This window comes from Tachysurus fulvidraco, chromosome 20 (genome assembly GCF_022655615.1).
Source record: "Tachysurus fulvidraco isolate hzauxx_2018 chromosome 20, HZAU_PFXX_2.0, whole genome shotgun sequence".
In the NCBI taxonomy this organism is placed as follows: domain Eukaryota; kingdom Metazoa; phylum Chordata; class Actinopteri; order Siluriformes; family Bagridae; genus Tachysurus; species Tachysurus fulvidraco.
Genome location: NC_062537.1, coordinates 3879756 through 3892420, shown reverse-complemented (window position 1 = coordinate 3892420; position 12665 = coordinate 3879756). Strand labels below are relative to the sequence as shown.

The window sequence follows — 12665 nt, the reverse complement described above, 5'->3', positions numbered from 1 at the left end:
CAATCACACACAAGATCATAGATTATTATTATTTTTTTAATAATTCCAAACTTTGACTTGCTATAGAAGGCTAAATGTATGGTTTTCTCTTTTGTGACAAGGATAATGAAACCTTCCTTATCAGCTGAAACCGATTCCATTCAGTGCTGGTTTCTATTATAAACTTTAAAATGTTATTTTTAAGCACTTTTTTATATTTGCACAGACAAAAATTCACACAAAAATCTAAATCTAAATATTTCTAAATATTAAAGGCAGGGTCTCTGATGTTTGAAAGCCAATGTTGACACATAAAATCTCCAAAACAAACACGCCCCTAACCCAAATGGGTCCCACCCCTGTATCGATAGCTCCGCCCACAATACATACGTAACCCCGGCAAATAATGGAAAGAAATGTGTCTTTATCATAGCTGAAGGGAAGAACAATACGATTGCAGATAAACAAACAAGCAAAAATGACACACAAGCATAATCATGTAAAGGACAAAGGCATATATTAGTTCTGTGTAAAAAAGCAAAACGAACGTTACTCACCTATCGAGAGGGAAAAAAGCGCCTCGGCGTCTTAAGTAAAGTTGAGTTTTTTGTTGAGTTAAAGTTGTCAACTCCTGAGCTAAACGCTGTTACTACATAAAAACGCGGTTGTAGCTGCCTCTCTACATTACTACGATAGAAAAGAGGTGTTATTTGTGTAGTAACAGCGTTTAGCTCAGGAGTTATTGACTCGGGAAACTCCAACCTGTGAATATGTGGCCAACTTCCTGCTCCTTCAGTTCTCCCCAGTGCTGGAAAGCTGATCCTATATTAACACGTCCTACTTCTTGCCTTATCGTAAGCCTTTCTTTGCTTTCTTTCTTTGTTTTTATCCTCCATGTCAATGTTAAAACCGCTTTCTGCTAACGTCACACAGGCGCACTGAACACTCTCTCCGCCGCATATTGACAAGCCCCGCCCCTTTCTGCTCATTGGCTACATGTTTGTTTTGATATTTTGTTTTGATTTTTGTTTATTATTCGGCCTGACTCAGTTTTCTGAAGCATTTCTCAAAAATCTGAGACCCCACCTTTAATAATTCTCCCAATCCAATTCCAATCTTTTCCCTCTTTTCTATTCATATATTTTTACTTAATTGTTTGTAAATAATTTTGTTTTGTAGACAAGTGAATCGCGATATGATCTTTTTGTCTGAATGGCCACCCCAAAGTGTAACAATGTTTAGATTCATGTCGTGTACTGAGACGCATCCACAGACAGTCATTTAGTTAAAAAAAAATGTTAAAAAATGTATTAAAACGCATCTCAGGCTGCAATGAGATTAAAGCCGGACCAGCAGAAAGCACGATGAAGAGGCTTCTTTGTGTCTGATAATGAGAGCCTGTTCAAGTAATCAACTCGGTCGAGAACATCCTGAGTTTGCAACATGACATCTGCCAACCTGGCGTTTAGTCAGATCAGTTTCCATTTCTCTTCCAAACCTTCACAAGTCTGAGCACTGATTAGCTTGTCTTACAAAGGAGAAAAATGTCAATAAATTAGCAAAGTGCTTTGACTTGCACATCATGCTGACATTCGGAGTCAGAAAACAGCGCATCAGCAAACCTCGCGTTCATTTTCTCTGGCTCTCTCCGTCTGCAGCACTTCAACGTGATAAGCATCAGGATGTATTGTCCGGCCTGTAACACGTTGAATGATTAGACTATAAAAGGCTCTGATGATCAGACTATAAAACCTAATTATGTGTGTTTTGCCCTACTGTTGTGCTCGGTTCTGACAACACAGGAAGTGGGTTCGAGAGAGTGGCAGGTCTGGTGCAATCGATAAGTCTGGCTGTCTGTGGAGCGTGATGCTTTCCTCTCCTCTTCCACTCGTCAAAGACCGTGATTTTTTTTTTGGTTTGCTAATGTATCTCTATATCCCTGCTGTCTGAAGCTTTCTCTGAGCAGTCAATAAACACTGGAAATGCTATCCATCTCTGAAAGATCTCTCCCTCACTTACTGTAAAGCTGGGGCTCAGCTTCCCACGACACGACGGGAGATAATGAGATGAACACAAAATGCTAAAAAAAGAACTTTCGAGATTTTATATATATATATATATATATACATATATATATATATATATATATATATATATATATATATATATATATATATATATATATAAAAATATAATACTCTGAAATTATTTATTATTTGTGGTCTGTATTATGGGGCTAGCTGTCTGAAAAGCACATATTCGGCTTGACAAATGATTTACGCCCACACATTAATCACAAGAGTGCGATACGCTCGATAAGAGGGTGTTAGCAAATGAATGCAGGAACGACAGTCACGGCGATGAACTGATACACACTTAATCATTTCGGATTGATAAAGGGCTCTGAAAATTTCCCTGTGGAAAATATAAGAGAGGTTCCTTTAAAAGTCCAGATACTAAAACATGTACACAATCTTTCTCTCTCTCTCCCTCTCTCTCTCTCCCCCTCTCTCTCTCTCACTCACACACGCTCACACACACACACACACACACACACACACACACACACACACACACACACAACCTCCTGGCTGGTTAAATTCACAGCACCTGATGCGTGACAGTGTCAGTCAGAGGCCCTCTCTTTCACCGCCATGTTGTTAAACTCAATTAGACAAAAAAATGTCTTTATCATTGGGATTAGCTACTGTAAGTGTGTATATTTTATATAAGCTGTGTATAACACTATATAAAGCTAATCAAAGGTAGTCCATTGTGTGCTATAAATCATTTTAAGGGTTCACAATATACACACAAATTAGCCTTATCCAGAACAACACAAACTATAATGACACAATCATTATGTTTATATAGTATTTTTTATCTGATCATGAAGAAGGCAGTAAGAGCCAGTCTGTAATGCTGCTCCAACAGCCTTGTGCCTCGTAAAAAGTAAAAAAAAAGAACAATAACTCCAGACAGTAAGGTTGTAAATCACCTGGGCTTCTTATCAGATTACTGGAGAATATCGTCTAGCTCGGCAGACGCGATACTCTGCCTGCTGTGTCCATTGGTGTGACTAATGCCGTGAAGTTATCTTTTCTCTGCTGATCTCCACATGGCCTGATGCCACACTGTGCCCTTGAGGTTGTTCTATCAGAAAGGTGATACATCATATTTTCTTTACAATCTGGAGAGTGGCAGTGTATGCTTTCCCAGAAAACTGCATTAATCAGACAATGAATGCTCATTAAGGAGGTGACAAAGCAAACAAAAGCATATGATGCATTGGGTAAAAAACGAGATCGCTGATTATACTGTACAAGCTTGATAAGTAAGACACACAGGTGTTACAATCTCCTCAATGTTATACAGTCAGGCTTAAAAGCTTCAAAAACACGTTTGCACGGAGTACCACGTCAAATCAAATTAAAGCCAGAGGTTGATGTATTGTGTTGTCATGGCTTATCTTGTGGTTAATTCGTTTCTTATCGTTTCAGGTGTACGTGGATGGATGGATCATAAATTCATTAATGTAAAAGCTCCCGTGTGCTTTTAAAAAGCTGTGCTTCTAAATTCTAAAAAAAATTAACTAGGCTAAAACTTTTTCTAACATGAGGTGAGTTATGTACATTAATATAGTCTAAGAAAAAACTAACAAGTATATATACACTATATTTATATATGTGTGTGTGTGTGTGTGTGTGTGTGTGTGTGTGTGTGTGTGTGTGTGTGTGTGTGTGTGTGTGTGTGTGTGTGTGTGTTTGACGTGATAATTCTATATGATATATTATTAAAAAAGATCTAGAATTTTGGTTAATGAAATGTGGTGTTCTTTCTTCAAATGAGATGTAGCCTTTCTCTATATTAGTAGCATCACCGAGAAGCACTTTAAACTTTAACAGACCTGAACACCAAATAAAAACTTGTCTTCTTAAAGTCAGGAAGGAGTTCTCTTCTTTTATCATGGCTGTGGAACCTTGTAATTACCAGTAAAGAAAGTAATAGACTGACCGATTGTGGGTCATTTTTTTCTTTCTAAGACTTTATAAACCAATTGCAGGTGAAGGAAAGTTGTCATGATTTTTTTTTTCTGTTATTATGCGGTTGACGTGATTGCTCTAGGCTGGTGAAATGGATGCGCAGAATCAAAGCTCCACTTACTGTGACTGTATGCGGGCCCAACAGCCTGTAATTATGCAATCTGGCAGGATTAGACAGACACGAGAGTGACGAGCCTGTGGAGGCTTTGATTACTGACAGCCAGTGTGCAGAACAAAGAGGAAAAGACACCACTATTATCAGAGACAAATCTCTGCCCTTTCTAAAGCCCCAGAGCCCTACATCCTTAAGGACACGCAGATTCTTCTGACCGTCATCATCAAATGCACATATGAATCTGATCTGGCTTGAACTTGAAGCCTAAACCTAAACAAAATATCATTTACATAAGCAGTCATTAACATTTTGGTATATCTTACTCCTAACGATGCGTCTGTACCACTATTAAAATACACGGCAAACTCACTTAATAAAAAAAAAGTTGGTTATTGTGAGCATTCCTTCTTGCTGTACAGAAGTGATACTAGCAATCATGGGCTTTTTTATTGGGCAATACCTGTCGAGGACAAGTGGGGTGGTAAGTCAATAGGTTTATTGTCATGGAGGTCTAAGACAACTGTTTTTTTTGTTTGTTTGTTTTTACAAAATAAACAAACAGGCCTTATCTTTGACTGTAACTTTGTCATCTACAGTCTAGTATCCTAAATACTTCCACATGCTGCTTTTTAGATGATTTAGACGGTTCGTAACTCTCCGCTCAAGGCAGCTCCGCTGTTTGCTGTTATCTTCCATTTTTGTAACGTTAGCTTAATTTACTGATGGGTCGAGAGGACATTCAAAACTTTTAGAGTGCCGACTGCTGGATCAGATGCTAAACAACAAAATGCAAAGCTGTCTAATGTGCTTAGGCTGTGCATTAATATTTGTATCATCAAATTATAGTTTGCCTATGAAATTTCCAAGTCTTGTTCTATTTATGTTCGAATATCAGATAAAAAGTGACAGCCCTGTGCAGAGGTTGGCTCCATGTTGTCTTGGACGAACTACGTGTTGGCCCCATTCTCCCTGGCTGTCAGGAGACACACTCCACTACGATACACTCAGCTAACACTCCCATGCACTGAGCTATTGGCTGAGTGACTAATACACCAGCTTCTATGAATAATACTACACTGATAGCGCTATTCAATGTAACATGCAGATTGTAGCATAGTGTCGTACAGCATAAATGATTTTTTACAAAACACTTTAACGTAAATAACCGTCAAGAAAGAGGTAAGAAATCAGAAGCCTTAGCACGTACAAGCTTGCTGGCTAAACGTTGTCCCCTAGGGGCCACTAAAACTCTGCAGATATACTGGAAGAATCCAGAGACAACAACATCGTAAGCGATTAAATTACGATGTGTGACGGAACTCGGAGTCGACTTCAGATTAATGCTGCATTGTTGCAAGCCTAAAAAGCTTTCCACACAACGTGCAGTTTTTTCACACACACACGCACACACACACACACACACACACACACACACTTCCAAGAAGGTTGGTAATTAACTATCTGATACATACAAGGATAAAGAAAACATGCTGCATTTCTTGCTTGTGTTATTTATACACACCATTATGCTTTTGTAGGAGGAGATAACAGCTAATAGCATAGAATGCTATATAAAGTAGCATTTAAAGATCACAGGGGCCTATTAAAGGCTACTGGCTAACAATTGAATTTGTGCAATGCGCCAAGATAAAAGGAAGGGTCACTTTTCACATGCAGAGAGCTGTCTGAGCAGCTGTCTGTTCTGTGTGTGGAGCGCTATTCTCGGCGGTGTGCGTGTACAGAAGCGGTCAGTCCGTGTAAGAGGAGAACACGGATAATGGAGAGGAACTCCACAGCTGTTCAGAGTTTGTCCTGCATCTGCAGCAACTGCCATGCCGCCAAAAAAAAGGCAAATGAAATCAAAGCTTCTTCGGCCCCTGACACACTCGTGCACCGACTTTATTTATTTTGCGTTGCGTCTGTACCTCCATTCGTCTTATCTCTCCGCACGCTAATGCACTTACAAATTACAGTGGCGCACTCCTACAGGCAGGGGCTGTGACTAAACTGCTCTCCTCACAAATCATGTAACGCTATCAGGCATCGCTCTAAGTGGATACTTGGGAGAGATAACGTACTCTGTAAAATAGTTTGGGATACAGACCCGATGACTAATCCCGTTCTGTAGATTGCCAAGGAAAGGCGAAGAGGGAAGTGCTGAAAGCTTCTTTTGACGGCCCACCTGAACAAGTCCTGGCCCTGCTCTGCTTCACAAAGGAGGTGTGACAGCCACGGTTTTATGTGTAACAGGACACCGCCAGATTTCCAACAAAACACTGCGACGAGGACATTGCTAGCTGAGCTACTCTGATATGGATCCAAGATGTACGCAGTTTAGTTACAGAAAGCTGAACAAAGATACAATCTCTAACAGATACAATAAAGAAAATTTCCAGGAAAAAAAAAGTTTTCGTTTATTGGTCAGAAACACAGCAACATAAAAACTAAAACAAATCTGTGTGCATAGAAAGTGTTCCAAGTGTGCGTAGAAATCCGAAAGTCACCCGAGCTCAAAGAACATGGAGCCGGCACTGAACAACGACCACGATTATTAGTTTTATTATCGTTATTATGAATAAAATGTTCCCCTTGCGTCACGTACTGTAGCAACGGCTAGCCGTGCTAACGGAGACGTCATTAAGGTTATTGCTGTTGAACTGTCATCGGAGATTAGGAAAAAAGTTCAACAAAATGAAATAAAAAGCCGATCTTCAATTACGTGTCGGATTCAAATCATGACTGAGTTTTATATGGGATGGAAATAATATCTAATTGCCTGGTATACATTCTGTGGGTGAAATATTCAGCAATAAAAAAAAAACTAATGGTTTCAATAAATATGATAGTCTGTATTTAACTATTTATCGTTCCTATTATTTGAGTCATTTGTTGAGACCCGAATGAGGTCTTTAGATTTTATTTTACACTGAATTCGATCCATAAGAACAAAAACTCCTGTTTCACAAAGCCTTTGTATTTAATAGCTTTGTTAATAAATTTCCTGAACTGTTGCATGCAGAAGTACCATAATTATTATTTGACAGATCATTTACTTCCCTCCAGCCAAACGTATTTAATGTTTTTGTGCATCTGGGAAATGAGTGTAGGTAATTAGTGGACATTAGTGAAGGGAAGTGGTTTTTGGATTATTCTGAAAGATTTTCAAGCTTTTATGTGTAATTTCATCCACTTTTTTTTTTGTCAATCGTTTCCTCTTCCTATATTAATCAGGGCTGTCAAAAAAATCGTATTAACCAGATGAACGAATGAATGAATGAATGAATGAATGAATGAATAAGCAAGCCACTTTTTTATATGCTAACCTAAACTGAAAATGTGAATGGTATAAAAATGATTACATACAAATATTAAATGACTTGGCAGCAGCCACCGTCACATATAGCTAAATCTTAACTGGCCTTTTATTGGGAATGAAATACACTACATTACAGTGTTATACCCTACTAAGGGAACATATTTAGTGTATTCACTGTCAGAAATAAAGGCTCTAAACTGTACCTTTTCTTGCCATTGGGCTACATGTTGTGTACCTGATCATCTAGCCCTACTACTAGCTATTCTTTATTCAGAAAAGCAATCCAAGCCTAAAACGTCTCTGCCACCCACTTGCACAGAGTGGTATTAGTCTGTCAGTGAGTGTTATGACGTCTCAGGCTGTGAACCTGCAGAGGTGGGTGTGAACGCCTAAAGCTCTGTGCAGGATCCCACAGAGAGTCTGTGTGTGAGTGTGTGTACGTGTGTGTGCGTGCCTAAGAGTACAACTCACTCTTCACCCATAGTATGTTCCTACTCTTTCTCTCTCTCTCTCTTTCCTGCGCTCTCTCTCTCTGTCTCTCTCTCTCTCTCTCCCTCTCTCTCTCTTGCCCCCCTCTCTCTCTCACTCTTTCTCTCACTCACTCACTCTCACCCTCTCTCCCTGTCTCGCCCTCTCTCTCTCTCTCTCTCTCTCTCTCTCTCTCTCTCTCTCTCTCTCTCTCTCTCTCTCGCCCTGTCTCACTCCCTCTTTCTCTCTCGCCCTCTCTCCCCATCCCACATTCCGACTGCAGGAACACACGACCCATCTCATAAACACAGTTAGCAGGCGCTACTTGGCAGCTCATGTTACCACCTGACGGCAGGATTTAAGCACGCCGCTCCACTCTCCCTCGACACCCTTTTAAGGCTAGTAGAAGCACTGGGACACTTTAACACTGTGCTGTTCCAAGCTTCCTCACTTATTATTTCAATATCTACATACCAACACACCATGTGTACATGTGTACATTTGTATAAAATACTGTCATGTGCGATAGCTAAATCCCTGTGGTGTAAGGGTTTGTGTTTCTCTTCAAACTAGCTGTCGATTGCAACATCGCTACTCGTTCCAGCTCGGCTAACGCACAGAGATTAGCCGTGCTATTGTGTGTCATGTAGTATGAGGAAAGGCCAAGTAATTGTTTTGATACTGTGACATAACAGCTTAATGTGCGTTCTCAGGTGGACTGGCAGAAATGTTAGCTGCCTGCAGCTGAGCTAAGGCAGAGTCTCGAGCAGGCAGACATGTCAGCTCATAGAAGAATTACAGGTAAATCCCTCCTTTCAACACGCTGCTGATTTAACAAGAGAAGAGGTGTCACTGCTGGCAGGTAGCTGGAAGTGCAGTCGGTGCTTCACGCCTTGCTGACAAGCAAAGCAAACAGGAACTATGCCAGAGACACTCAGCTTGTACCACCCTAGCAAGAGTCTCGTAAGCAGTCAAAAAACAGGGCACATGACATTGTCGCCATTCTCCGATAAGTATGCTACTGTAGCAAAACCAAACTGTAGCAACACAATGTGGGTAAGTTTCATTTGTGATCTCCAATAACCCCATGCAAATACACATTAACAGCAGAGACAATGGCCCTGGAGGGTCCTCTCTCAACTGTGCCAAACATTAACAACACTCGCATTAAGACGATATCTATTTGGAGTACGGCAAAGTGGACTGTAAGTGCTTTTTAATGTTTGATAAATCAGATGTGTACAGCAGGCAAGGGTTTGTGTCACACAGTGTGACTGTCTCTGCTAATGAGATCTGTTACTAGTGCAAGAGATTAAAGCAAACGAATTACAAATGACCCAACGATTGAACTTTAACATACAGTAACTGTAATACGAATCAAAGGTGCTGTTTTCAACGCTACGTCACGTTTCTAACAAACTGCCTGTCTCCGGGCTTCTCTTTTGCCAGATGGCATATGTTAAAAGGAAAAGACAAAGAGGAGTATAGTTAAAGTTGGGTCACACAGACGACATAAAATGGAGAATGAGTGATGGTGTCTGGCCACCTTGGATAACCCCAAAAAGGATGTCATTTAAAAAAAAAAGAAAGTGAGTAAAAAAAAAAAAAATCTCCTCAGATTGACTGACTCACTCGCTTCTCTTTCAGGCTAGTGCTATGAGAGGTTTTTTCAGAGGCGCACACAAACTTTTTCTATGGATGAGAGATGTAATTTGTGGACAAGGCATCATACTAGATGGCTGCAAAAATGATTAAGAGGCAGACCCTCTCAGACTCTCTGCCTGGGTAAAGCCCAGGTCACAGACGGTTCCAAAGACCTTTGAGAAACTTTGAGATGGAGAACAAGAAGGCCCGCTCTGTTTTACGTCTCTGTCTAATGTCTACAGTACGTAGGCTTTGAAAACGAGGAAGGGGATTTTTTTCTGGGTGGAAAGACATACAGTAAAGCATGGCGTATTCTGACCAATTCCCACCTGGCTAAAAAGAGTGTGACACAATTAGAAGTGCACATAATGACCATCAAACCAACTCAAAAATCGCCTAAGACTACAAACTTTTTCTCCAATTAAACACCACGATGACTGACAGCCTCTGCTGAGTTGCCAGAACCTTCCAGATTTTTGGGCACGGTTTCACAAACCGCCAACTGTCTGCGCTTCTCTTGAAAAGAAGGTGAAAAAAAAAAAAGAGAGAATGATGATGTCATCATGTTCCCACCCTGGGTGCTGACGCCTCATGTGACTAAGTGAGAACAGAATAACAGCCAGAGACAATATGTGCTTTCTGACACTAACCCAATAGGCAAGGAGCGCACACACTGAAATACACAACATGCGTATGGACACAGATGCATGTACCCCATGCTGGTACACAAATGGAGCAAAAACAATCTTAGTGAAATGTGCTTCTCCTGGATCCAAGATAAATATAACAAAGTAATGATGTTTGCAAACTGCAGATATCTGAAAGAACATCGCCGCTGGAGTCGTTCTGCAGTGTGGGTGTGTTTCTTTCTCGCATTCTCCGCATGGCTAGCTCTACTCCTGGCCTGACACTCTAGGGAAATTAAGCAACACAAAACCGCTGATGTCATGGAAGTAGAGTTCAGGCTACCGGTGCACAGCAAACCCAAAATCAACACTGCCCAATTAAAGTGGGATGAGTTGTATTTACATAAAAGGAGGTTTATTTGGAATAGTGTTGGACTGCTTTGATAAAAGCTGCTGTAGCTCTAGAGCGGCTCAGCGTTGTGCTAGAGCACGTCTGGTTCGTCTCCTCGGCTTTTATTTTGAAACCGCAGAAAACACTTCCAGCAAATGCTCATTCATTAACGTCCATGTCTTTCCTGTCCATTTAGATTTTAAGTCAAATCCGCTTGTCGTCTTTCCGTATCTCCGTCTTTAAATGTGTTCCTAGCACGAAGGTCGCTGCCTTCGAGTATTCGCTTACTACAAACACAGATAAGGCACTTGATTAACTTCAATGCAGGAATGACTTCTGTAATGGAGAACGTTCCACACAATAATAGCAGACTAGCCTTCGAAGAAAAGTGCAAGGATTGCATCCTAATCCCCGATCTCTTGGGTCCTATCCAGACCGTGAGAAAGTGAGAGAGAAAGTGAGAGAGAGAGAAAGAGAGAAAAAAAAAGAGAGAGAGAGAGTCAAAGCTCTGGTGGGAATCCCTGACGGATTGTCATGCTCATTGCGCCACTGTTCAGCTCAAGAGTGCCAGAAGCGCAGCCGAGCTGAAGAGATCCAAGCTAAAGCATTCTATCCAGTCCTGCATCACTAACCAGCACACAGCACCAACCTGGTTGCATACAACTCGTTCAAGCTAAATGATGTGCATTTCCATTCCAGTGAAACGCATGACCGCTAAACGGTTAATGGATCTGGATTAATCACAAAGATGAATCAGAAATATTTCTGGCTTGGCTATCGTACCTGTATAACTGCTCAATTTGTTATCATGGCCTTCTTGTATTTCTTCCTTTTTTTTATTCCATTTTCCACTGCTAATTAGCAGTGCTAAAAATAAAAGGGGGAAGATTTAAGACAAAGTTCACTTCATGACCACTCTGGCACCCAAAGCCGCCCATACTTTCCTACTCGGGCGCCCCCGCCATTTTGTCCCCCCCCCTGAACTCTCTCCCTGGACCATTTTTCATTTATACACCATGTCACAATGTTCAGGCTCCACAGAGAATTTGAAACTGATTCGATGGCTTTTTCTTGAACGAATCAAAGCTTAATCGGTGTGCAGGGAAGAGGGAGAGACTGACTCCATGTTTCAGACCTGGGAAATCTTCTGTTTAACACTAAGTGCAAGAGTGAAAAGGAAGAAACTATGTGTACTCTTATTACTGTACTTGAGTACAAGGTTCACGTGTAGGTAAAATTTTTGGAGAGTAGTACTTTAACTTGTATGTTTTGTTTTGTTTTAATTATTACTTTATTTATATAATGAGTTAGCTTGATTTATATTCTGTCTAAGTGGAGTTGATTCGGAATAGCTCACATGGTTAGTAAAATGAATCGATAAACGATGAGCAGATCAGTTCATCTGTAGAGTAAATTAAAATTACTCATGGAGGAATTTTGTTCTGTTTCATGGAACTGCTCGTTGAACAGACAGAGGTCTAAAGACTCCAACAAAATCCTCTCTGATTACCCCTTGAGTTGAACGGCGATATTTAAAATGGGCGAAGGTTAACAGCACGGTCTGTAAAACAAAACACATGACAGCTTCCTCATGCCAAAACAACAGCACAAGCAGACTATTCAGGACAGCGGGGGACAGCTGTACTGCAATTTAAACTCTGAGAGGATGGGAATGCATCTCATGATAATCGGTCTTTCTGTCCACTGTCCTAGAGATAAGGGGGTGAGTGAATAAACTAGACCTAGTGAAAGACCCAATAAATGACCATTACGGGTGGTTTGGAGAGATAATACCAAGAGTATTGATGAGATAATACAATACAGTAGCCGTAACTATTACTGATGGTCGCATGCTGCAGAGAGGAATGTTAATCCTGCATACACACACAGAGAGAGGACCTGGTGTCCATTCCAGATCTGTTTCCACAGAGAAGCTGTGCTTTCTGCAAAGGATTAGAGGAAGGTTTTGCACAGATGAGAAATGTCCACCCCATGAACCCACACAGAGCTCCCTCACCAAACTGTGTGCTGGCTCACAAGCTGTCCTGGCTAATAACTCATGAAGAGGTCGAACAGCTAAAGT

The 12665-nt window shown here is 40.8% G+C and overlaps 1 protein-coding gene across 5 annotated transcripts in view; it reads right to left on the bottom strand.

The window, feature by feature from the left end:
* The window catches only part of bmpr1bb (bone morphogenetic protein receptor, type IBb), a 68562-nt gene that overhangs the window by 36852 nt on the left and 19045 nt on the right, over window positions 1-12665 (bottom strand). The window contains exon 3 of one of the 5 annotated variants that reach the window (XM_047805165.1): window positions 2978-3132. The exons of the other annotated variants lie outside the window; for them this stretch is intronic. The gene's annotated coding sequence lies outside the window, so the exon portion shown is untranslated. The remainder of the gene's footprint in view (window positions 1-2977; window positions 3133-12665) is intronic. 5 annotated transcript variants of the gene reach the window in all.